The sequence below is a fragment of the Zea mays genome, chromosome 1, assembly GCF_902167145.1.
Source record: "Zea mays cultivar B73 chromosome 1, Zm-B73-REFERENCE-NAM-5.0, whole genome shotgun sequence".
Lineage (NCBI taxonomy): Eukaryota > Viridiplantae > Streptophyta > Magnoliopsida > Poales > Poaceae > Zea > Zea mays.
Window position 1 is genome coordinate 273,916,309 of NC_050096.1, and position 25,950 is coordinate 273,942,258.

The following is a 25,950-nucleotide window of genomic DNA, read 5'->3' on the forward strand; positions in this document are numbered from 1 at the left end:
CTTAGCGGACTGCGGCTGCGGCGAGCGACAGGCGGACGACGCTTACGGTTGCTGAGACATATGACTATGACCTAATCTCTATTTGGGCCGGTCCAAGGTATTGCTCAGGCAATACTGGGCCATACTGGGCCCTCCGCCCCTGGATGGAGGACCGCGAGTGGATGTACACGGGCCGCGTAAAAAGGGATGATGTCACCGGTGAATGGATTACAAAGACCGATGCTTTCTTGGAACGAGCATTTGGTGAAGCTGCTTAAGGAGCGAGTCTAGTCTCATGTCCTTGCAGCAAATGTGCAAATATGAAAAGGCAAACAAAGAAGGTCATGAGAGAACATATTTGGAAGAATGGATTTATGCCAGACTATACCCGATGGATCTTCTATGGTGAAGCACATCGTATGAGAGAGGAGGTGGTGAGACAACATGTCGATAATTATGATGATGATGTCAGGGTAGCAGACATGTTGAACGACTATCACGAGGCACAATTTGATGAAGGACGTACGGAGGATGAACCAGAGGTGACCGCAAAGTGAAAGTTCCCTTTGACCCGGGAACAGGATCTGGATGTCGCCTAGAGGGGGGGGGGGTGAATAGGCGAATAAAACTTATTACTTTAAAACTTAAATTCTTACTCTACTCGAAGACTTAGTACGCAGTGGAATGAGAAGACTCTTCGAGTAGGTCGCAGCGGAATGGAAGATCCTGTCTCAAAAATGTCCTGCACTTCAAATCAAGCTTATACCACAGATAAGTATTGAAGTGCAGATATAAAGGTGAGTAAAACAGAGAGTCAGGATACAATACAGAATAGAGCACACAGACGCAAGGATTTATCCCGAGGTTCGGCCAAGCCTGAAATGCTTGCCTAGTCCTCGTTGGAGTTAGCCACACCTGGGCTTGGAGTCTATTTCAACTCCTTCCTCCGTTTGCTCAGATCTGTCAGTATGACAGATAGAGCCTTTCACTATTGAGTGGGGTTACAACAGAACCGTGGCTGCTTACAAACTTCTTGGCAGCACCCCGGCAGAGTAACGATACGCTCAAGACCTTGCTCTAGCTCTTAGCAGCACTACTCCTCTCTCTAAAGGCTTATAGCTGTGCCTTCTACACAAACTATAGAGTTACACACAAGAGGGAGAGCGAGAATTGATTCCAGTGAAGTATACACTTGTTGGCTGCACGTGTACTTTGCTTGAGGCGCCTAGGGGTCCCTTTTATAGGCACAAGGGGCCTAGGAGCCGTTGGAAGCAATCCAGGAAGGCAAATCTTGCCTTCTGTCGGGTGGCGCACCGGACAGTCCGGTGCACACCGGACACTGTCCGGTGCCCGATTTCTTTCCTTCTATGGCGAAGCCGACCGTTGGCAGTCTTGGAGCCGTTGGCGCACCGGACATGTCCGGTGCACACCGGACAGTCCGGTGCCTCCATCTAGCCGTTGGCCCGGCCACGTGTCCCGCGCAGATCGCGCGGCCGACCGTTGGCCCGGCCGACCGTTGGCTCACCGGACAGTCCGGTGCACACCGGACAGTCCGGTGAATTTTAGCCGTACGCCGTCGGCGAATTCCCGAGAGCGGCTACTTCACGCCGAGCCAGCCTGGCGCACCGGACACTGTCCGGTGCACCACCGGACAGTCCGGTGTGCCAGACTGAGCTGAGTCTTGGCTGCACTCAGCCAAGTCTTTTTCTCCTCTTTTCTTTTCTTCTTCTTTCTGTTTCTAACACTTAGACAAGTATATTAGTACACAAAACCAATGTACTAAGGCCTAGAAACATACCTTTACTCTTGATCATTAAATCTATAGCATTTCACATGCTTGAGCTTTGATGTTGGACTCATAAATCATCAAGTCGGCTTGACTTGATCTAGATTGACATTACTTGGCTCCAACATCCTGCAAAGGTCACATAGAACATCTCCAAACATAGGAACAACCCAAACTAAAGATTAAGGTGAACTTAGCTCTTTTGGGCTGCTTCCAGTTCTGGTTTTGACACTTGTTCTCCTTCTAGTGACCTTGATCTCCTTCTTAGAGCTTGATCTTGAGCCTTATGACTTACACCACATAACTGTAGCTGTTTCCTCATTGGCTGTAAGTCACGTTCTTATGTAGTGATCCTTGATGTGCCATAGCTGTTCTCAACTCGATCACCCTTGACTTTGCAAGCCTCCTTCTTCACCCTTGGCTTTGGGTTCCTCAGCCTCCTTGACCTTCTCCCGTGCACTTGGTACCTCGAAGCTCTTCTTGCCTCCGTCCTTGGCTTGATCAGTTGTCTCCGAGCTACGCACCCGAGTCTCACTTTATGCAATGTCCATCTTACTTGTGATGTCCATTATGTATCCATAATCTAGTTCTTGGACCATCACATTTGTTCACTTGTGTTGAACCTTGTAGACTTTATCTTAAGCACCTGTTCAACACTTAGTACACTTGTTAGTCCTTTAATTGAGTTGTCATCCAAACACCAAAACTCACAAGAGAGCTTTCAATCTCCCCCTTTTTGGTGATTGATGGCAACACAATTAAAGCTTACATAAGAATAAGACTTGAAGCACAAATTTTGAATTTTAAGCTTATAGAATGCTCCCCCTAAATATGTGCTTACTTCAAGAACCTAATTTTGGCCTCAGACGCCAATTTGCATATACTTAGGCAGTTCGAAACATTTCTACACCTTAGCACCTTTTAGGAAGCATTGAGACCAGATTCAAACCATGATGCTATAATACACAAATGCACATAATCAGAGTTAAACACCATTCAAAATAGTGGATATATCACAGGAATATCAACATACCACTATTCATCATTAAGATACCAATTCAAACTAATACCAATTTAAACTAAGACACTAATTTAAGACAATCTTAAAGCACCATTAACCATATGGCTATCTATTACACTGTAGAAGCCAAATAATTCATCTCAGCGGAAACACTAGTCCATATGAGCAACATTGCAAGAAACATATGAATATCACACTTCGCAAAGCTCAAACTAACACATCACCCATTAGGCACATCACCCATTAGGATAAGCTTTCCTCTCAGGTTGAGATAACCTTTAATACACAAATTCTCCCCCTTTGACATCAAACACCAAAAACCATACTCAAGCAAGAACATATGATGATGTCAAGGGACAACAGGGTGTTAAGGAGGAACACGACTATCAAAACTCCCCCTTACTTATTGAGCATATGCCCGACCAACATTTAGGCAAGATACATATATGCAAAAAGATTAATACTCCCTTTTGTATTGAAAGTTTCCCTTTGTACCTTTACCATGTTGTAGTGTACTTCCCATCTTGAAGGTATCTAATCTCTCAAGAGCTTCTTCACACTTGTGCCTGATTCTTTATCCTTACTTTTTCTTGTTGCTAAGACATCAAACTTAGAACAAGTTATAGTATTGGGCACAAGAAGAAACTTCTATTCTCATGATTATCAAAAGATGTCAATTGAAGCGAACTATTACGGCTACCAATTGAAAGATACCGATTGCAAAGTTCATTTATTATCATGGCTCCATGATATTTAAGCATCTATTATCACCAGATATTAAAGAGCATGAGCAATCTAAAGATATGCACTTACTCACAACTTGAGATACCAATTTCTTGACTTACAGAGGTACCCAAGTCCAGATTGCTCCATTTCTTGCTTATCTTCTCTTTTCCACCTAGAGACTATACAAGATCACTCAAGAAACAGTTAGTCTCAAAAGACACAAGTTATGTGTGCTCCCCCTCAAGTTGTGCATCAAGTATTTGAATGACTTGCACTTCGCACATTCTAGCTTCCTTAGAACTAGAGGGGATCACAACATACCTTGGTCAAGGCATACTCTATCACTTTCATCACACAAGGATGCCAATTTGAATATCAATTGTAAAACCACTTAACACCAATTTAAGGCTAAAAGAAAGGTTGACTAAATTCAACAATGCATGCCTCAGTGGCACCTAAGCCAATTCAATACTCAAGGAAGTCTAACATTTACTCAACCTGTACATGCTTCATATTTAACTATCATTGCATATACCAATTGAAGATCAACACAATCATGTATATAAAGCGAAATATCTAAGCATGTCATGATTAAGAAGTTTCTTAGGTGCACAAAAGAAACAACATTTTAAAGGCATAAATTACCTAAACCAAGATATTACCAATTGAAAGACAAGAACATAGTTATGATCACAATGAATGGAATTTCAAGAATATTTAATGAAATTGCATAGCTTCATTTTCCATACCTTTGCCTTTATGAGAGCACTTGTTATCACCAATTCAGGACTCCTTTTGCTCACACACCTCATAGCTCAAAAGGGCATGACATGGATTTGACATTCACACAATACTAAACTAGGGTAATCATGTGAACATGCACTAAACAAAATGTCATATTTGCACATAGCATGACTTACAAAAAGTTACAGGTTTATCCATATACACCAAGAGAGTTAATCGTTGTGGATATAACAAATGAAATAGCTACCCATGAATGATTCAAAAGATATATCCTATATAGCACCAGTCTTGATTAAGCAAACATCATTATGATTCATTTAACACAGACAATCATAAAGTATAACTACTCCAAAGATAGGTAGCACAACAAGCCAACTTAAGAGCAATACTAAATTATAATTATGTACTTAAAATACACGGGGTACCGTCCTTTGGAGAGCATGTTGTAGATTCTCATCAAGGTCCTTAACTTGATTCACCAATAATGATTCAGGACCTATACACCTTATTTTACTTGAGATGAACATGGGATTAGTGTTTCACAATAATTCAACCTTGGGTCAATAAACACCAAAACAATTAACAGCTTAGGCATAGAGTTTTAGATAACCGTCTTAATCTCTCCCATGGTCTCCAGTCCATCTCAAGGCACCTGCATGGTCTAGTTAGCACAGTTTGGTACCCATCTCGGAATGGGTCCATAATGATCATCTAAATGTGCCTTTGGTACCCAAATGGCCTTTGTGCTAGTTCTAGGTGATCTAGCACAAGTGTATGATTTGGGTCTCCTAAGTGAATGAGATTGACACACATTCACTTCTTTAGGAATCTTACCTTTATAACATACCTTTGACATATGACCCTGCTCACCACACTTGTAGCAGAAGCGTCGCTCAACCTGACATGACGCTTGCTGTTTGTCATTTTCCTTGATGAGGGTCATCTTGGAGGATGCACATCCTTGATTCTTCATGACCGGACATGAAGTGATAATGTGGTCCTTATTTTTGCATCCAAAGCAACTTCTTGTCCCTTCATCCTTGTCCTTGTACGGACAGGATGCGATGAGGTGGCCTATCTCCTTGCATTTGAAACACCTCCTTTTTCCTCTTCCAAGCTTCTTCACCATGCGCCCGTGGATATCTTGAGAGAGTTGAGCTAAGCGTCTTCTCCTCAGTTGTCGTTGCTTCTTATTCCCATAGAATTTCTTTTGTGACCCTAAAACTTGTTGCTCAATCAATGATTGGCTTTCTTTTGAGCAACAGGGGTTAGCACATGATGATATACAATTCAAATGCGCACACGTGCAAGAATGGGGTTCACATGAATTTAAGTTTGAAATTACAACCTCATGAGCAATATTAAGCATGATATGGTCATCAACTAATTCATTATGAGAATAAGATAGCATATCATATTTTTCACTTAGAGCAAGTTTTTCTAAATTTATCATTTCTACTTGACTCTTAAGCATAGAATTTTCAGTTTTAAGTTGAGAAACATCAGATAATACATCATGATTATTTCTTTGCTCAAATAAAATAGATTCATACCGTTGGACCAAATTATCATGAGAGCACTTTAGCTCCTCATGTTCTTTGGTCATCTTCTCCAGGCTGTCGTTGGTTTTGATGAGAGTCTCATCTAGCCTGAGAAGCGTCTCGCCTTGTTCCTTGTTCCTCCTCAACAATTTAACCAAGAGCACTTTGTCTTCTTTGTTGAGATGGGTGTAGAACCGGCGAATCTCCTCTTCTTCCACATCACCGGTCTTATTTTCCCTGTCATTATTATTAGTGGAAGCAGTACAGGAAAATGTACCTTGTGGTGATGAAGACTCATCCTCGCTATCATCCTCATATTCCTCCTCATCATCGCTTTTGTCTCCATCATCATTGTTAGCAATAAGACACTTATAACTAGTGGAAGACAAACCTGTCGACGAGGTGGATTCATCGTTGGGTGCCCATCGTTCTTGATCTTCTCCTTTTGAAAGGTTAGTATCACAAGCAATATGGGGAGTAGAAGCAGTACAATTTGCCACATAATATGTTACTTTAATTCTATTCCATAAATCATGAGCATCAACAATTAAATCATTACCACTACTCATGATGGCAAAATAAGCACCTCTAGAAAGAGAATCAACTAAGATGCTGCAAGCACGGTGATTGAGAGAAAAACATCTTAGTTCATCATTAGAGGGATTTTTACTAATATCAGATGGAAAAATACTTCTCCTAAAGATCTGTCTCATATCAGGATCAACACTCATGAAAGCATTATAAATAGAGACAGACCAAGATTTATAATTAGAGCCATCGCCTAAAAGAAGTTCTACAGTTACCTCTTGTGACGACATCGTTATCTCCGGACGGCTAAGCCCACACTGGAGAGGCCTAGCTCCGATACCAATTGAAAGTTCCCTTTGACCCGGGAACAGGATCTGGATGTCGCCTAGAGGGGGGGTGAATAGGCGAATAAAACTTATTACTTTAAAACTTAAATTCTTACTCTACTCGAAGACTTAGTACGCAGTGGAATGAGAAGACTCTTCGAGTAGGTCGCAGCGGAATGGAAGATCCTGTCTCAAAAATGTCCTGCACTTCAAATCAAGCTTATACCACAGATAAGTATTGAAGTGCAGATATAAAGGTGAGTAAAACAGAGAGTCAGGATACAATACAGAATAGAGCACACAGACGCAAGGATTTATCCCGAGGTTCGGCCAAGCCTGAAATGCTTGCCTAGTCCTCGTTGGAGTTAGCCACACCTGGGCTTGGAGTCTATTTCAACTCCTTCCTCCGTTTGCTCAGATCTGTCAGTATGACAGATAGAGCCTTTCACTATTGAGTGGGGTTACAACAGAACCGTGGCTGCTTACAAACTTCTTGGCAGCACCCCGGCAGAGTAACGATACGCTCAAGACCTTGCTCTAGCTCTTAGCAGCACTACTCCTCTCTCTAAAGGCTTATAGCTGTGCCTTCTACACAAACTATAGAGTTACACACAAGAGGGAGAGCGAGAATTGATTCCAGTGAAGTATACACTTGTTGGCTGCACGTGTACTTTGCTTGAGGCGCCTAGGGGTCCCTTTTATAAGCACAAGGGGCCTAGGAGCCGTTGGAAGCAATCCAGGAAGGCAAATCTTGCCTTCTGTCGGGTGGCGCACCGGACAGTCCGGTGCACACCGGACACTGTCCGGTGCCCGATTTCTTTCCTTCTATGGCGAAGCCGACCGTTGGCAGTCTTGGAGCCGTTGGCGCACCGGACATGTCCGGTGCACACCGGACAGTCCGGTGCCTCCATCTAGCCGTTGGCCCGGCCACGTGTCCCGCGCAGATCGCGCGGCCGACCGTTGGCCCGGCCGACCGTTGGCTCACCGGACAGTCCGGTGCACACCGGACAGTCCGGTGAATTTTAGCCGTACGCCGTCGGCGAATTCCCGAGAGCGGCTACTTCACGCCGAGCCAGCCTGGCGCACCGGACACTGTCCGGTGCACCACCGGACAGTCCGGTGTGCCAGACTGAGCTGAGTCTTGGCTGCACTCAGCCAAGTCTTTTTCTCCTCTTTTCTTTTCTTCTTCTTTCTGTTTCTAACACTTAGACAAGTATATTAGTACACAAAACCAATGTACTAAGGCCTAGAAACATACCTTTACTCTTGATCATTAAATCTATAGCATTTCACATGCTTGAGCTTTGATGTTGGACTCATAAATCATCAAGTCGGCTTGACTTGATCTAGATTGACATTACTTGGCTCCAACATCCTGCAAAGGTCACATAGAACATCTCCAAACATAGGAACAACCCAAACTAAAGATTAAGGTGAACTTAGCTCTTTTGGGCTGCTTCCAGTTCTGGTTTTGACACTTGTTCTCCTTCTAGTGACCTTGATCTCCTTCTTAGAGCTTGATCTTGAGCCTTATGACTTACACCACATAACTGTAGTTGTTTCCTCATTGGCTGTAAGTCACGTTCTTATGTAGTGATCCTTGATGTGCCATAGCTGTTCTCAACTCGATCACCCTTGACTTTGCAAGCCTCCTTCTTCACCCTTGGCTTTGGGTTCCTCAGCCTCCTTGACCTTCTCCCGTGCACTTGGTACCTCGAAGCTCTTCTTGCCTCCGTCCTTGGCTTGATCAGTTGTCTCCGAGCTACGCACCCGAGTCTCACTTTATGCAATGTCCATCTTACTTGTGATGTCCATTATGTATCCATAATCTAGTTCTTGGACCATCACATTTGTTCACTTGTGTTGAACCTTGTAGACTTTATCTTAAGCACCTGTTCAACACTTAGTACACTTGTTAGTCCTTTAATTGAGTTGTCATCCAAACACCAAAACTCACAAGAGAGCTTTCACAAAGGCGTTCTTTGACATGTTTGACGTGGCACAGAAACCGCTTCGCGGTCAGACAAAGGTTTCTCAACGAGATGTCATTAGACTATAATGGCGTCAAAGTCGCAGTACAACATGAGTTGAGACACCTTTGATGGTTTGTTGACAGTTATTGGCAGCCTACTTCCGGAGGAGCACGTTCGAGCACAAAAACTCCTTTGTGCACTCAAGATGACGTATGAGCAGATAAATGCTTGTCTGAAGGGTTGTGTCCTATTTAGGAAAGAATACGCGGAGGCAAAGTACTGTCTGAAGTGTAAGTCATCTAGGTTCATGAAGGCAGACTTTGGTGACAGACAGAAGAGGCAACTCGACATCCTCTTCACAATCATATGCACCTTCCATTCATATCAAGAATCTAACGACTATACATGACCGAGGAATCCACGGAATAGATGACATGGCCCAAAAATGGAATGATACAATCCTGGCAAGATGGTACATGTATCCGATGGGCATGGACTAACTTTGATGCCATTCATCATGAGAAAAGCCAAATAGGCTCATAATTATGTGTTTTGCTGGCCACAGATGGGTTCAATCCTTATGGACTGATGACTGCCACGTACACATGTTGGTCCATGTTCGTTATCCTCCTCAATCTCCCCCGGGCGTATGTTTTCAACGACAGAACGTGTTCTTGTCGTTGATAAGTCCTGGACTCCCAGGAAATAAAATGGGTGTGTACATGGAGCTTGTGATTGATGAATTGGTCTGTGCCTGAGAGGAATAGGTATGGACATACGACCGAGCTACAAAGAAAAACTTCAAAATGCATGTTTGGTACCAGTACTCCGTGCATGACTTCCCGACGTATGTGCTATTCTCTGCCTGGTGTGTTCACGGTAAATTTTCATGCCTAGTTTGCAAGGAAGGTTTTAGGTTCATTTGGTTGAAGAATGGTGGCAAATATTGATCGTTCGATAAATATCGACAATTTCTCCCTCCTAACCATGCATTCAAACTAGACATCAAGAACTTTACGAAAGGTGTCATAGTGATAGAGCGCTCACCTGTAATGATGACTATGCTGAATTTCATCAACAGATAGATGGTCTTGTGGTCAATCCAGAAGGTGGTTTTGTGGGATATGGTGAATAACATATGTGGACCCATAAATCGGGCTTGACTCAACTCCCCTATTATGAAGGCCTTCTTCTACACAACTTTGATGTGATGCACACTAAAAAGAATGTCACCGAGACACTTTTAGCAACAATCATGGACATTTCTGACAAGTCAAAGGATAACCAGATCATGGAGGTCCCAAAGAATGTTACCGAGTGCCTGATATAAAGTACTCGGCAAAGAGGTCGTTGCCGATAACCAGTTCATGGAGACCTATTTGCCGAGCGCTACACTCGGCAAATCGTTTGTCGAATGTTATCATGGCTTTGACACTCTGCAAAGAACTATGTTCCGGTAGTGTTGACACATCATTTAAAAGAGAGTAAGGGATGCTATGCAGCACTAGTTGCACGTTAATTATTCCACACAAAAAGGTGTCTGTACTTGCAATTCACAGATTTGAAGAAGTATAATTTAGATCTTATTTAGTTAGGCTTCTTTGCAAATAATTTTATCTAGGAAGTTAAATAAGCAGGAGAAACCATATGTTTAGATGGTTTCGCCTTTTCTGTAAAATAAAAGGCTTCTCTCCTCTGCACTGTGGCCTCTCTAGCAAAGCCATTTTATATGAGCTAACGTTTCATAGAGTTTTGCCGAAGCCAGTCATCAGGGTTATTAAAACCTCACCCGTTTTGAAGCCCTCCCCGCGCTTCACGGGTACGATGCTCCGACTATGGTGACACGTGTAAAGGTCCGGACACGAACTCATCCTCAAACTGAGCTTTAAGATATCGCCGTGTCCGGTTCCCATACCCCCACGCCGTGTCCGGCTCCCATCCCTCTCACATTGTCTCTGTCTCCTCACCTCGCGCTCGTCGCTCGTGCTCGACTCGCTCCACCAGCCCGCCTCGCCGTGGGGCACGGCCTTCCACCACCGCCCCTTCGCCGTCGACCACGCGCTTAGAGACGTCTAGGTCGCCGGTGTTGGTGACCTGCTCCTCTGTGACACCTGTGGCTCCGACAACCTACTCCTCTACGACCGCAGCCACCACACCTTCTGCCTCCCCCCAATCGCCACCGAGGTGCCTGAAAGGGAATTAGGCTTACACCTAAGTCCTAAATAATTTTGGTGATTGAATTGCCCAACACAAATCCTTGGACTAACTAGTTTGCCCAAGTGTATAGATTATACAGGTGTAAAAGGTTCACACTCAGCCAATAAAAAGACCAAGTTATGGATTCAATAAAGGAGCAAAGGGGCAACCGAAGGCACCCCTGGTCTGGCGCACCGGACTGTCCGGTGTGCCACCGGACAGTGAACAGTTCCTGTCCGGTGCACCAGGGGACTCAGACTCAAACTCTTCACTCTCGGGATTTCTCGGAAGCCGGCGCGCTATAATTCACCGGACTGTCCGGTGTGCACCGGACATGTCCGGTGTGCACCGGACATGTCCGGTGCTCCAAGGAAGCGCGGTCTCCGGAACTCGCCAGCCTCGGGTTCGCGTGGCAGCCGCTCCGCTAAAATTCACCGGACTGTCCGGTGTGCACCGGACTGTCCGGTGCGCCTCCGGAGCAACGGTCATCTCCGCGCCAACGGCTCTCTGCCGCGCATTTAATGCGTCCTCTGCGCGCGCAGAAGTCAGAATCGCCCATGCTGGCACACCGGACAGCAAACAGTACCTGTCCGGTGTGCACCGGACACCCAGGCGGGCCCACAAGTCAGAAGCTCCAACGGTCAGAATCCAACGGCAGTGATGACGTGGCAGGGGCACCGGACTGTCCGGTGTGCACCGGACTGTCCGGTGCGCCATCGAGCAGACGCCTCCAGCCAACGGTCAAGTTTGGTGGTTGGGGCTATAAATACCCCAACCACCCCACCATTCATTGCATCCAAGTTTTCCACTTCTCAACTACTACAAGAGCTCTAGCATTCAATTCTAGACACACTAAAGAGATCAAATCCTCTCCAATTCCACACAAAGCCCTAGTGACTAGTGAGAGTGATTTGCCGTGTTCATTTGAGCTCTTGCGCTTGGATTGCTTCTTTTCTTTCTCACTTGTTCTTGAGATCACAACTCCATTGTAATCAAGGCAAGAGGCACCAATTGTGTGGTGGCCCTTGCGGGGAAGTTTTGTTCCCGGCGTTGATTAGAGAAGAGAAGCTCACTCGGTCCGAGGGACCGTTTGAGAGAGGGAAGGGTTGAAAGAGACCCGGCCTTTGTGGCCTCCTCAACGGGGAGTAGGTTTGCAAGAACCGAACCTCGGTAAAACAAATCTCCGTGTCTCACTTGCTTATTCGCTTGGGATTTGTTTTGCGCCCTCTCTCTCGGACTCGTTTATATTTCTAACGCTAACCCGGCTTGTAGTTGTGTTTATATTTGTAAATTTCAGTTTCGCCCTATTCACCCCCCCTCTAGGCGACTATCAATTGGTATCAAAGCCCGGTTCTTCATTAGAGCCTAACCGCTCGAAGTGATGTCGGGAGATCACGCCAAGAAGGAGATGGAGACCGGCGAAAAGCCCACTACAAGCCACGGGAGCACTTCATCGGAAGAGTCCCGCACCAAAAGGAGGGAGAAGAAGAAGAGCTCCTCTAACAAAGGGAAGGAGAAGAAATCTTCTTCTCACCACAAAGAGAAGAAGGAAAAATCTTCTTCCCACAAGCCGCATCGGAAAGGCGACAAGCACAAGAGGATGAGGAAGGTGGTCTACTACGAGACCGACACTTCATCAACATCGACCTCCGACTCCGATGCGCCCTCCGTCACTTCTAAGCGCCAAGAGCGCAAGAAGTATAGTAAGATCCCCCTACGCTACCCTCGCATTTCCAAACATACACCTTTACTTTCCGTCCCATTAGGCAAACCACCAACTTTTGATGGTGAAGATTACGCTAGGTGGAGCGATTTAATGCGATTTCATCTAACCTCGCTCCACAAAAGCATATGGGATGTTGTTGAGTTTGGTGCGCAGGTACCATCCGTAGGGGATGAAAACTATGATGAGGATGAGGTGGCCCAAATCGAGCACTTCAACTCTCAAGCAACAACAATACTCCTAGCCTCTTTAAGTAGAGAGGAGTATAACAAAGTTCAAGGGTTGAAGAACGCAAAGGAGATTTGGGATTTACTCAAGACCGCGCATGAAGGTGATGAGCTCACCAAGATCACCAAGCGGGAAACGATTGAGGGGGAGCTCGGTCGGTTCCGGCTTCACAAAGGGGAGGAGCCACAACACATGTACAATCGGCTCAAGACCTTGGTGAACCAAGCGCGCAACCTCGGGAGCGTAAAGTGGGATGACCACGAGGTGGTTAAGGTTATTCTAAGATCACTTATTTTCCTTAACCCTACACAAGTTCAATTAATCCGTGGTAATCCTAGATATACCAAAATGACCCCCGAGGAAGTTATCGGGAATTTTGTGAGTTTTGAATGCATGATCGAAGGATCGAGGAAGATCAACGAGCTTGATGATGCCACCACATCCGAAGCTCAACCCGTTGCATTCAAAGCAACGGAGGAGAAGAAGGAGGAGTCTACACCAAGTCGACAACCAATCGACGCCTCCAAGCTTGACAATGAGGAGATGGCGCTCGTCATCAAGAGCTTCCGCCAAATCCTCAAACAAAGGAGGGGGAAAGACTACAAGTCCCGCTCCAAGAAGGTTTGCTACAAATGTGGTAAGCCCGGTCATTTTATTGCTAAATGTCCTATATCTAGTGACAGTGACCGAGGCGACGACAAGAAGGGGAGAAGAAAGGAGAAGAAGAAATACTACAAGAAGAAGGGCGGCGATGCCCATGTTTGTCGGGAATGGGATTCCGACGAGAGCTCAAGCGACTCCTCCGACGACGAGGACGCCGCCAACATCGCCGTCACCAAGGGACTCCTCTTCCCCAACGTCGGCCACAAGTGCCTCATGGCAAAGGACGGCAAAAAGAAGGTTAAATCTAACTCCTCCACTAAATATGAGTCTTCTAGTGATGATAATGCTAGTGATGAGGAAGATAATTTGCGTTCCCTTTTTGCCAACCTTAACATAGCTCAAAAGGAAAAATTGAATGAATTGGTTAGTGCTATTCATGAAAAAGATGACCTTTTGGACTCCCAAGAGGATTGTCTAATTAAAGAAAACAAGAAACATGTTAAGGTTAAAAAGGCTTATGCTCTAGAAGTAGAAAAATGTGAAAAATTATCTAGTGAGCTAAGCACTTGTCGTGAGATAATTGACAACCTTAGGAATGAAAATGCTAGTTTAAATGCTAAGGTTGATTCTCATGTTTGCAATGTTTCAATTCCCAATCCTAGAGATAATGATGATGATTTGCTTGCTAGGATTGAAGAATTAAACATTTCTCTTGCTAGCCTTAGATTAGAGAATGAAAATTTAATTGCTAAGGCTAAAGATTTTGATGTTTGCAATGCTACTATTTCCGACCTTAGAACTAAAAATGACATATTACAAGCTAAGGTTGTAGAATCAAAATCTTGCAAACCCTCTACATCTATTGTTGAACATGTATCTATTTGTACTAGATGTAGAAATGTTGATATTGATGCTATTCATGATCATATGGCTTTAATTAAACAACAAAATGATCATATAGCAAAACTAGATGCTAAAATTGCCGAGCACAACCTAGAGAATGAGAAATTTAAATTTGCTCGTAGCATGCTTTATAATGGGAGACGCCCTGGCATTAAGGATGGCATTGGCTTCCAAAGGGGAGACAATGTCAAACTTAATGCCCCTCCTAAAAATTTGTCTAACTTTGTTAAGGGCAAGGCTCCCATGCCTCAGGATAACGAGGGTTACATTTTGTACCCTGTCGGTTATCCCGAGAGCAAAATTAGGAAAATTCATTCTAGGAAGTCTCACTCTGGCCCTAATCATGCTTTTATGTATAAGGGTGAGACATCTAGCTCTAGGCAACCAACCCGTGCCAAGTTGCCTAGAAAGAAAACTTCTAATGCATCAAATGAACATAGCATTTCATTTAAGACTTTTGATGCATCATATGTTTTGACTAACAAATCCGGCAAAGTAGTTGCCAAATATGTTGGGGGCAAGCACAAGGGGTCAAGGACTTGTGTTTGGGTACCCAAAGTTCTTGTGTCTAATGCCAAAGGACCCAAAACCATTTGGGTACCTAAAGTCAAGAACTAAAATTGTTTTGTAGGTTTATGCATCTGGGGGCTCAAGTTGGATACTCGACAGCGGGTGCACAAACCACATGACAGGGGAGAAAAGGATGTTCTCCTCATATGAGAAAAACCAAGATCCCCAACGAGCTATCACATTCGGGGATGGAAATCAAGGTTTGGTCAAAGGATTGGGTAAAATTGCTATATCTCCTGACCATTCTATTTCCAATGTTTTTCTTGTAGATTCTTTAGATTACAACTTGCTTTCTGTTTCACAATTATGTCAAATGGGCTACAACTGTCTTTTTACTGATATAGGTGTCACTGTCTTTAGAAGAAGTGATGATTCAATAGCTTTTAAGGGAGTGTTAGTGGGTCAGCTATACTTGGTAGATTTTGATAGAGCTGAGCTCGACACATGCTTAATTGCTAAGACTAACATGGGTTGGCTCTGGCACCGCCGACTAGCCCATGTTGGGATGAAGAATCTTCATAAGCTTCTAAAGGGAGAGCACATTTTAGGATTAACAAATGTTCATTTTGAGAAAGACAGGATTTGTAGCGCATGCCAGGCGGGGAAGCAAGTTGGAGTCCATCATCCACACAAGAACATCATGACGACCGACAGGCCGCTTGAGCTACTCCACATGGATTTATTCGGCCCGATTGCTTACATAAGCATCGGCGGGAGTAAGTATTGTCTTGTAATAGTGGATGATTATTCTCGTTTCACTTGGGTATTCTTTTTACAGGAAAAATCTCAAACCCAAGAGACTTTAAAGGGATTCTTGAGACGGGCTCAAAATGAGTTCGGCTTAAGGATCAAGAAAATTAGAAGCGACAACAGGACGGAGTTCAAGAACTCTAAAATTGAAAGCTTCCTTGAGGAGGAGGGCATCAAGCATGAGTTCTCTTCTCCCTACACACCTCAACAAAATGGTGTAGTGGAGAGGAAGAATCGAACTCTATTGGACATGGCAAGAACCATGCTTGATGAGTACAAGACACCGGACCGGTTTTGGGCCGAAGCGGTCAACACCGCCTGCTACGCCATCAACCGGTTATATCTTCACCGAATCCTCAAGAAGACATCATATGAACTCCTAACCGGTAAAAAGCCCAACATTTCATACTTTAGAGTTTTTGGTAGCAAATGCTTTATTCTTGTTAAAAGAGGTAGAAAATCTAAATTTGCTCCTAAAACTGTAGAAGGCTTTTTACTTGGTTATGACTCAAACACAAGGGCATATAGGGTCTTTAACAAGTCCACTGGACTAGTTGAAGTCTCATGTGACGTTGTGTTTGATGAAACTAACGGCTCTCAAGTAGAGCAAGTTGATCTTGATGAGATAGGTGAAGAACAGGCTCCATGCATAGCGCTAAGGAACATGTCCATTGGGGATGTATGTCCTAGGGAATCCGAAGAGCCTCCAAATGCACAAGATCAACCGTCCTCCTCCATGCAAGCATCTCCACCAACTCAAAATAAGGATGAGGCTCAAGTTGATGAAGGGCAAAATCAAGAAGATGAGCCACCTCAAGATAATGGCAATGATCAAGGGGGAGATGCAAATGATCAAGAAAAGGAGGATGAGGAAGAGCCAAGGCCGCCACACCCAAGAGTCCACCAAGCAATCCAACGAGATCACCCCGTCGACACCATCCTCGGCGACATTCATAAGGGGGTAACCACTCGATCTCGTGTTGCACATTTTTGTGAACATTACTCTTTTGTTTCCTCTATTGAGCCACACAGGATAGAGGAAGCACTTCAAGATTCGGATTGGGTGGTGGCAATGCAAGAGGAGCTCAACAATTTCACAAGAAACGAGGTATGGCATTTAGTTCCACGTCCTAACCAAAATGTTGTAGGAACCAAATGGGTCTTCCGCAACAAGCAAGATGAGCATGGTGTGGTGACAAGGAACAAAGCTCGACTCGTGGCCAAAGGGTATTCACAAGTCGAAGGTTTGGATTTCGGTGAAACCTATGCACCCGTAGCTAGGCTTGAGTCAATTCGCATACTATTGGCCTATGCTACTTACCATGGCTTTAAGCTCTATCAAATGGACGTGAAAAGTGCCTTCCTCAACGGACCAATCAAGGAAGAGGTCTATGTTGAGCAACCTCCCGGCTTTGAAGACAGTGAGTACCCTAATCATGTCTATAGGCTCTCTAAGGCGCTTTATGGGCTCAAGCAAGCCCCAAGAGCATGGTATGAATGCCTAAGAGATTTCCTTATTTCTAATGGCTTCAAAGTTGGCAAGGCCGATCCTACACTCTTTACTAAAACTCTTGAAAATGACTTGTTTGTATGCCAAATTTATGTTGATGATATTATATTTGGGTCTACTAACGAGTCTACATGTGAAGAGTTTAGTAGGATCATGACACAGAAATTCGAGATGTCGATGATGGGGGAGTTGAAGTATTTTCTAGGATTCCAAGTCAAGCAACTCCAAGAGGGCACCTTCATTAGCCAAACGAAGTACACTCAAGACATTCTAACCAAGTTTGAAATGAAGGATGCCAAGCCCATCAAGACTCCCATGGGAACCAATGGGCATCTCGACCTCGACACAGGAGGTAAGTCCGTGGATCAAAAGGTATACCGGTCGATGATTGGTTCATTGCTTTATTTATGTGCATCTCGACCGGACATTATGCTTTCCGTATGCATGTGTGCAAGATTCCAATCCGACCCTAAGGAATCCCACCTTACGGCCGTAAAACGAATCTTGAGATACTTGGCTTATACACCTAAGTTTGGGCTTTGGTACCCTCGGGGATCCACATTTGATTTGATTGGTTATTCGGATGCCGATTGGGCGGGGTGCAAAATCAATAGGAAGAGCACATCGGGGACTTGCCAGTTCTTGGGAAGATCCTTGGTGTCATGGGCTTCAAAGAAGCAAAATTCGGTCGCTCTTTCTACCGCCGAAGCCGAGTATATTGCCGCAGGCCATTGTTGCGCGCAATTACTTTGGATGAGGCAGACCCTGCGGGACTATGGTTACAAATTAACCAAAGTCCCTTTGCTATGTGATAATGAGAGTGCAATCAAAATGGCCGACAATCCCGTCGAGCATAGCCGCACTAAGCACATAGCCATTCGGTATCATTTTCTTAGGGATCACCAACAAAAGGGAGATATCGAGATTTCTTACATTAACACTAAAGATCAATTAGCCGATATCTTTACCAAGCCTCTTGATGAACAATCTTTTACCAGACTTAGGCATGAGCTCAATATTCTTGATTCTAGAAATTTCTTTTGCTAGCTTGCACACATAGCTCATTTAAATACCTTTGATCATATCTCTGTTATATGCTATGACTAATGTGTTTTCAAGTCTATTTCAAACCAAGTCATAGGTATATTGAAAGGGAATTGGAGTCTTCGGCGAAGACAAAGGCTTCCACTCTGTAACTCATCCTTCGCCATAGCTCCAAGAAAAGGACCTTGTCTTTGGGGGAGAAAGTAAAAGCCCAAAGCAAAAGGACCGGATTTCGTCTTTGGTATAATCTTAACTCATTTACTTATGACCAAAGGAGAAGAAATTACTTCGAGGGCTCTAATGATTCCGTTTTTGGCGATTCATGCCAAAAAGGGGGAGAAATGAGCCCAAAGCAAAAGGACCGCACCACCACCAAATTCAAAAACTTAGTGTTTTCCAAAAGTATTTATCAATTGTTATCCTATTATGTTCAAAAGGGGGATTTCAAAAATCTTACTTCAAAACCCTCTTGAACACTAAGAGGAGGATTTAATTTAGGGGGAGTTTTGTTTAGTCAAAGGAAAAGCATTTGAAACAGAGGTAGAAAATTTCAAATCTTGAAAATGCTTTGCAAACTCTTATTCATTTACCTTTGACTATTTGCAAAAGATCTTTGAAATGGATTTACAAAAAGAATTTGCAAAAACAAAACATGTGGTGCAAACGTGGTCCAAAATGTTACATAAGAAAGGAACATTCCATGCATATCTTGTAAAGTAGTTATATTGGCTAAATTCCAAGCAACCTTTACACTTACATTATGCAAACTAGTTCAATTATGCACTTCTATATTTGCTTTGGTTTGTGTTGGCATCAATCACCAAAAAGGGGGAGATTGAAAGGGAATTAGGCTAACACCTAAGTCCTAAATAATTTTGGTGATTGAATTGCCCAACACAAATCCTTGGACTAACTAGTTTGCCCAAGTGTATAGATTATACAGGTGTAAAAGGTTCACACTCAGCCAATAAAAAGACCAAGTTATGGATTCAATAAAGGAGCAAAGGGGCAACCGAAGGCACCCCTGGTCTGGCGCACCGGACTGTCCGGTGTGCCACCGGACAGTGAACAGTTCCTGTCCGGTGCACCAGGGGACTCAGACTCAAACTCTTCACTCTCGGGATTTCTCGGAAGCCGGCGCGCTATAATTCACCGGACTGTCCGGTGTGCACCGGACATGTCCGGTGCTCCAAGGAAGCGCGGTCTCCGGAACTCGCCAGCCTCGGGTTCGCGTGGCAGCCGCTCCGCTAAAATTCACCGGACTGTCCGGTGTGCACCGGACTGTCCGGTGCGCCTCCGGAGCAACGGTCATCTCCGCGCCAACGGCTCTCTGCCGCGCATTTAATGCGTCCTCTGCGCGCGCAGAAGTCAGAATCGCCCATGCTGGCACACCGGACAGCAAACAGTACCTGTCCGGTGTGCACCGGACACCCAGGCGGGCCCACAAGTCAGAAGCTCCAACGGTCAGAATCCAACGGCAGTGATGACGTGGCAGGGGCACCGGACTGTCCGGTGTGCACCGGACTGTCCGGTGCGCCATCGAGCAGACGCCTCCAGCCAACGGTCAAGTTTGGTGGTTGGGGCTATAAATACCCCAACCACCCCACCATTCATTGCATCCAAGTTTTCCACTTCTCAACTACTACAAGAGCTCTAGCATTCAATTCTAGACACACTAAAGAGATCAAATCCTCTCCAATTCCACACAAAGCCCTAGTGACTAGTGAGAGTGATTTGCCGTGTTCATTTGAGCTCTTGCGCTTGGATTGCTTCTTTTCTTTCTCACTTGTTCTTGAGATCACAACTCCATTGTAATCAAGGCAAGAGGCACCAATTGTGTGGTGGCCCTTGCGGGGAAGTTTTGTTCCCGGCTTTGATTAGAGAAGAGAAGCTCACTCGGTCCGAGGGACCGTTTGAGAGAGGGAAGGGTTGAAAGAGACCCGGCCTTTGTGGCCTCCTCAACGGGGAGTAGGTTTGCAAGAACCGAACCTCGGTAAAACAAATCTCCGTGTCTCACTTGCTTATTCGCTTGGGATTTGTTTTGCGCCCTCTCTCTCGGACTCGTTTATATTTCTAACGCTAACCCGGCTTGTAGTTGTGTTTATATTTGTAAATTTCAGTTTCGCCCTATTCACCCCCCCCTCTAGGCGACTATCAGTGCCCATCCAGTCGCCTCCCCATCCGGCGACGCCACCATGCTATCAATGGCCGCGTGCCTCGCAACTCGACACCTCCTCAGCCTTACCTCTGCATTTGCATCGAAAGCCATCGGTCTCTCGCTTGCTTCTTTTCCAGTCAAACCTCTTCTCTGCCCAACTCATACCCCACCATTCCCCCAAACTCGATTCCAGGATTAGTAGCTTTCGACGCTCTAAACATGGTCCACCACAATTCCCTCTCTAGACTCCTTGTTATTCCCAGGCACAAGAGTCTATGCAAGCTTTCTGATGTCCGTCTCTACATGTTGAGAATGCTAAACAGCAGGTTATAGTGTTATACTCTATATTGAAAGCACAACTGTCATCTGACGAGGCTCATACACATACAAGTATCCATTCTCTTAGGTATATGTTATGCTATGTTTATTGATCCTGACTCATCAGTTTTCCTGCTTTGCACCATATAAATAGGTTATATACTTATATGCATAACTACAAATAAATCCCTAGAGCAGAAACAAAGATTTATTTAGTTATCTTATAAGCCCTCATGTACCTGTGGCATTTGCCTTCAGGAAAGTTGTTGGAGAGCATAATGATACAAACCAAACCTCCTTGAAGTTCCTTAAAGAAGGCAGTGTGCAGTCCTCTCCAAATGATTTTTTATCAAGTGATGTTGGTCCTCTTCTCAAAATGATATGTCATTTATATTAGTTTACTCCTGGCTTGCTGCACACTAAATTTTCATGTGTGTTACAGCTTCATTCCTCACAATGCTTTATTGTGCTCAATGCAATAAGGATATCGGTAACTCTTGTTGCTTTTCTACTAGAACATGCCTCTGAATTGATCGATAGAGTTATCTTAAGCATAGTTTCTGTAGTTTTTATTTAACTGGAATACTTAAGAGGGTCAAATCTGCAAGGAACTAGATATAAAATCTCCATGCCGCTTATCAGTCATCCTTTGAATTTCTGAAGTATTAATTTTTAGGTGTAAAATCGTGGTGCTGCAGTTTATCATACCTATTGATTTTGTGTAGATTAGGAAGGACGCAGGTAGTAAAACGATACTAATTTAGTGTGCTAATTAGATTAAGGAACCCAAAATTCCAATCCAACACCCTAATTTCGCTTTTCAAAATTCATTTTTATTGTTGAATATGTTTGCTTGTACCAATTCTAGGAACGGTCATGGTTGGGTACCGGAGAACCAGAACAGTCCCTTAAGAAAAAGAGAGAACCAGAACAACATTTATGAAGCATGACAAGTTGTCTGATTCTAATTATTGGAGATTTTGTAGTTTTTCATTTATCGAAGCCTCAATCGACTGGCACACCGGCAATCAAGGCCATTGAAATGTCTTTCTGTATTACAAAAGTTGATAAGAAGGCCAGCAGGCAACCAAGAAGGGGTGACTGAGCAGCCAGCGATTCGAAGTAGGCTTCTACTCTTTGAAAAACCCCATGTGCTTTATTTCTTTTTCTCTACACAAGCTTGCCCTTGCGTCCTATTTTTCTATTGCTTCCACTATAGCGTTTATTATTGCTTGCATTTTAGCTATTTGTCGCATATTGTGATCATGTGTGGGAGAGAAATTTGACACATCATTTTTACAGCCTTTGTGACAGGTGCTATTTAGAATGTTGGACCCATATTGTCCGGTTGTTTCCTCATAGAGGAAAAATATTTGCATCAGACTAACGTATAAATAGGACGACATGGATTTTTTCAATACAAAAAATATATGTTGTATTGTTCTTTGCAAACGTTGTAACCATCAAACTATATTGGTGCATTTATGCTCATTTCCGTTGCCTTTAAATAATCAGGTCCCTTCTGTGAAAGTCCTAAATGTGCCCAAACACAGGAAGCAGCTTGACCATGGGCAAGAAGTTAAAATGTCAAAGTTTCAGGTTTGTAATCTACACACATGTGCTGCTTTCATTGAAAATCGTGCTCCTTATAACATATCTATATTATGCATTTTTTCATAATGGAAACAAAGTCTGTCCTTGGCCTCAAACGAGGTTACTGCCAAATATATCTATATTTTGCATGAAGTGAAGACTTATGCTCTGAGAGCGCTACTGATTATTTTGCTATCCTTAATCGTTGTTGTTGGTCTGTACCTGTTGTGGAAATACCTGTTGTGGAAAGGTATATTCTGGCTTTTTGACTAGATGAACAAAATGGAAGAGCAGATGGCGAGACAAAGGCATCCGAGGGGTGCAATGTTGTAAAAAAAGATAAAGGAGTTACTTTGAGCCTAATAATGGGCATTGACATATGGATTAATTAATAGTCGTTAGGGATTTAGTTCTACAGTATCATAAACATATCGTCGTTTTCTTTCTCACTTTTCTCACTATAAATTAGCATTTGTATGCGTAATGTCTAGTTGTATTTTCATTTTGCTACTCTGATAACTGTATACATTTCTTGTGCAGAACTGCAAAAGCTTGATATTCAGCAAGGCCTGTCAGTTGGAGAGTGCTCGTGCTTTTAACTTCTTCCCTAACACAGATAGGTCATTGTTCCTGCTTCTTTGACTAAAATGTACCAAGTCATATTTGACTTGAAAGTATCACAACATCTTCCTGCAACAATTATCATTATACATTTCTCCAAGTTATGTTGCAAGAATAAAAATTAGCTTCAGCTTCAAAATTACTATGCTTGTCTTAGTTGTCAGCTGTTTTGTGTCTACATACTTGAATTTTTAATGGTAAAATTGAGCATTCCTTTGCGTTGTACTCTGAATTTTTTAAAAGAGCTTTAATATTGGTTTATACCGAACCAGTCTATTTTATAGTGTGCACTGTCTACTTTGAATCACACTAAATGAAGTTTGTTAATGTATTTGACTAATAGAGGTAGGGCGTTCGCGGCGCCTCCTTTTTCTAGTTCATTAAATAAGCCATAAGCTGTATTTAGGGGCATGTTTCACTTACCATTAGGGTGCAGCTGTGTTCGTTATTTGTGTGCCAACGGAGCGTGTGCTAAATTTAGCACGCCATGGAGATGTTCCAACGTCAGACGAATGATGCGAGCTGCATGCGCCAGTGGAAACACAGTCTGGACTCTGAACCTACCAACCCCGTCTTCATGAAGGAATCAGAAGTTCAGCGCCAACACATCATAAAAGCGATCACTGTCGTTAAGAAATACGTACTACTCCTAGTACCAATAGTCTCCCACCATTTCAACTAAAGGCCATAGTGGTTCAGCAGCGCAGACTCCCACGGCAACGGCCAACGAGCGCTGGAACTTGCAAGACAACCACAGCTGAGCCCCGCGACAAATCGGAAGCTAGCCCAGCCGTCCAAACTGCCATCGGGCAGAGCTGGAGCTGGAGCTGGTGGTACACAGCCGGAGATTAGCTGCACATGCTGCGCATTATTGCGGAAGGGAGTTCCTTCCTGTCATGCACCCCAAGAATATTCGTTGGATTTTCTCCCGCAGTTTAGGGCGCGAATGCTATGGATGTTTTTTTCGAATATGTTTAAGTTTTAATTCATTCACAAAAAAATACACATATAAAGTCCGTATATATTTAACATAGATCTCACAGAGTGGCATTAGTGATCGATCTAGCTAAAATCCGGTTACGCACTTCTGTATACAGCCTTTCAGCAGTGAAATGAAATGCTCTACAAGTTATATATTACTTGCTCATTCTACATAAGCATCAACCTCTATCTTCATCAAATGGTGAACAATGATTATCCATTGATATAGCCAACCACATTGAAAGCATCTAGGCCCTCAAGTGTTTGGGTGATTAATGCTAACATATGATTATTGTGACTAACTTAGGTCTTACAAAATAAAGCAAATTTGAGTTAGGTCGCAATGATGGAGAATTGTTTGGGTGAAGTATGGTTGTTGTGCCCCTGGTTATGGATTTTGTTGCGATTTTTGAAAGGATGGAAGATAATGTTAAGGATGGACTAGTTCCATGTATCGAATGGAGTTGATAGAGACTTGGTGTTGTTTAGGATGTTTTTTATTTAACCATATTATAAAGGGGATATCAACTAGTGGATTGATATAGATAAGTCTAATGAGTTTAGTGTGGTGCACACTTGTTGTCTTTAGCTATATGTGGCTTAAGAGAGGCCCAAAACTAGTAAGGATTAAAGCTCAATTCTAAATTTTTGAATTTAGATAAGTTAGAAGGTTTTTTGAGGCGTCGAACATAGTGAATCGGTCCGACGCCTCCATGTATACAGCTCGAGGATGGCCGATCGTTGGACCATGTGAACAGTCAGACCAATGCTTGGGTTTGAATCAGACTTGAGAGCTTCAAGGGCGTGTTGGACTGGTCCGATGACGTGTGTTGGACTGATTAGTGACACTATTAGTGTTTCGACTACATGGGTGTTAGATCCTATGAATAGTTGGCTCATCGATCCAAAGTGGATGAGTCCTACGAGTGCTGCGGAGCGATCGAAGAGGTCCTAGTGGGCATCAAACTGGTTCAACAGTGGGCGTCAGACCATGCACCTAAGCCTAAGTTTTTAATGGCTAGTTCTAACACAGTAGTATAACAATTACTATTGTGTCTCATCAGACCATGCAATATGGTCTGATGGTGGTCGTCGGATGGTCCAACGGCCTTGAACTTAGACTGAGTTGGCAGTAATGACTAGTTGGTCGTTGGGGGCTATAAGTACCTCACCAACCGTCCAACACTCTTGTTGTTCCCATTTAATAGCCAAAGCAACACATATAGTGTGAGATAAGGAGCCACTGTATAGTGATGGACTTGGGAGTCCAATTTCGCAAGATTAGCAACCTCATTAGTGTAAACAATAGTAATTATTATGCACCCATCGTTCATATTGGTCTTGAGTGAGTGAGAGTTTGTGTTACTTACTCTTAGTGATCTACAACACAAATGGTTTGGTGGTGATTGGAGTGCATGGTCCCCAGAGAGATTATGGATGACCTGACTTGAGATGTGTACATGACCATGAGGGTTCATCGTACCAGAACGCACAAAGAACCAACTCATAGGGAGCACTTGGTCCTCACATGGACTAAAAGGGAGCGATACCTTGCGCGGGTGCTCTAATGAGGATTGGTTGGGAGCACAGACTCTCTAAGACATTGAAAAAATATTGAGTCTTCTAAACCCTTTCTTTACTTCATATAATTACATTTGTGCAATTTAATTTAAGTATTTACATTCCTAGAATTGCCAAGATAATGTCCGGTTGAAATTAGGGTGCAAAACGCTTTTTGTACACATCATTAGGTACTAGGTGAAGTTGGTCTTATTATTAGGTTTTAATTATTGCAAGAAATTTTATAGAAGCCCAATTTACGCCTAGGCATCATGTTCCTTTCAATTCTTATTAGAGCCTCATACTCATTAGATTAGCTTAATCGATTTGAGCTATGATGTATAGTGGGGATGAACCTCTTCTCGTTTTGTGGGTGATATTTTCCATATTGAAAATTTTGTACGGAAGCAAACCTTAAGGAAATAAATATTAGAGTTTATATATCCATCCCTCAAGGTCCTCACTACAGGAATCCAGCTAATTCACGTCGGCTAAAAACCGACGGGAATAACCTATAAACTGACGGGAATAACTAATTCCCGTCAGTAATAGGCTAACTCCCGTCGGC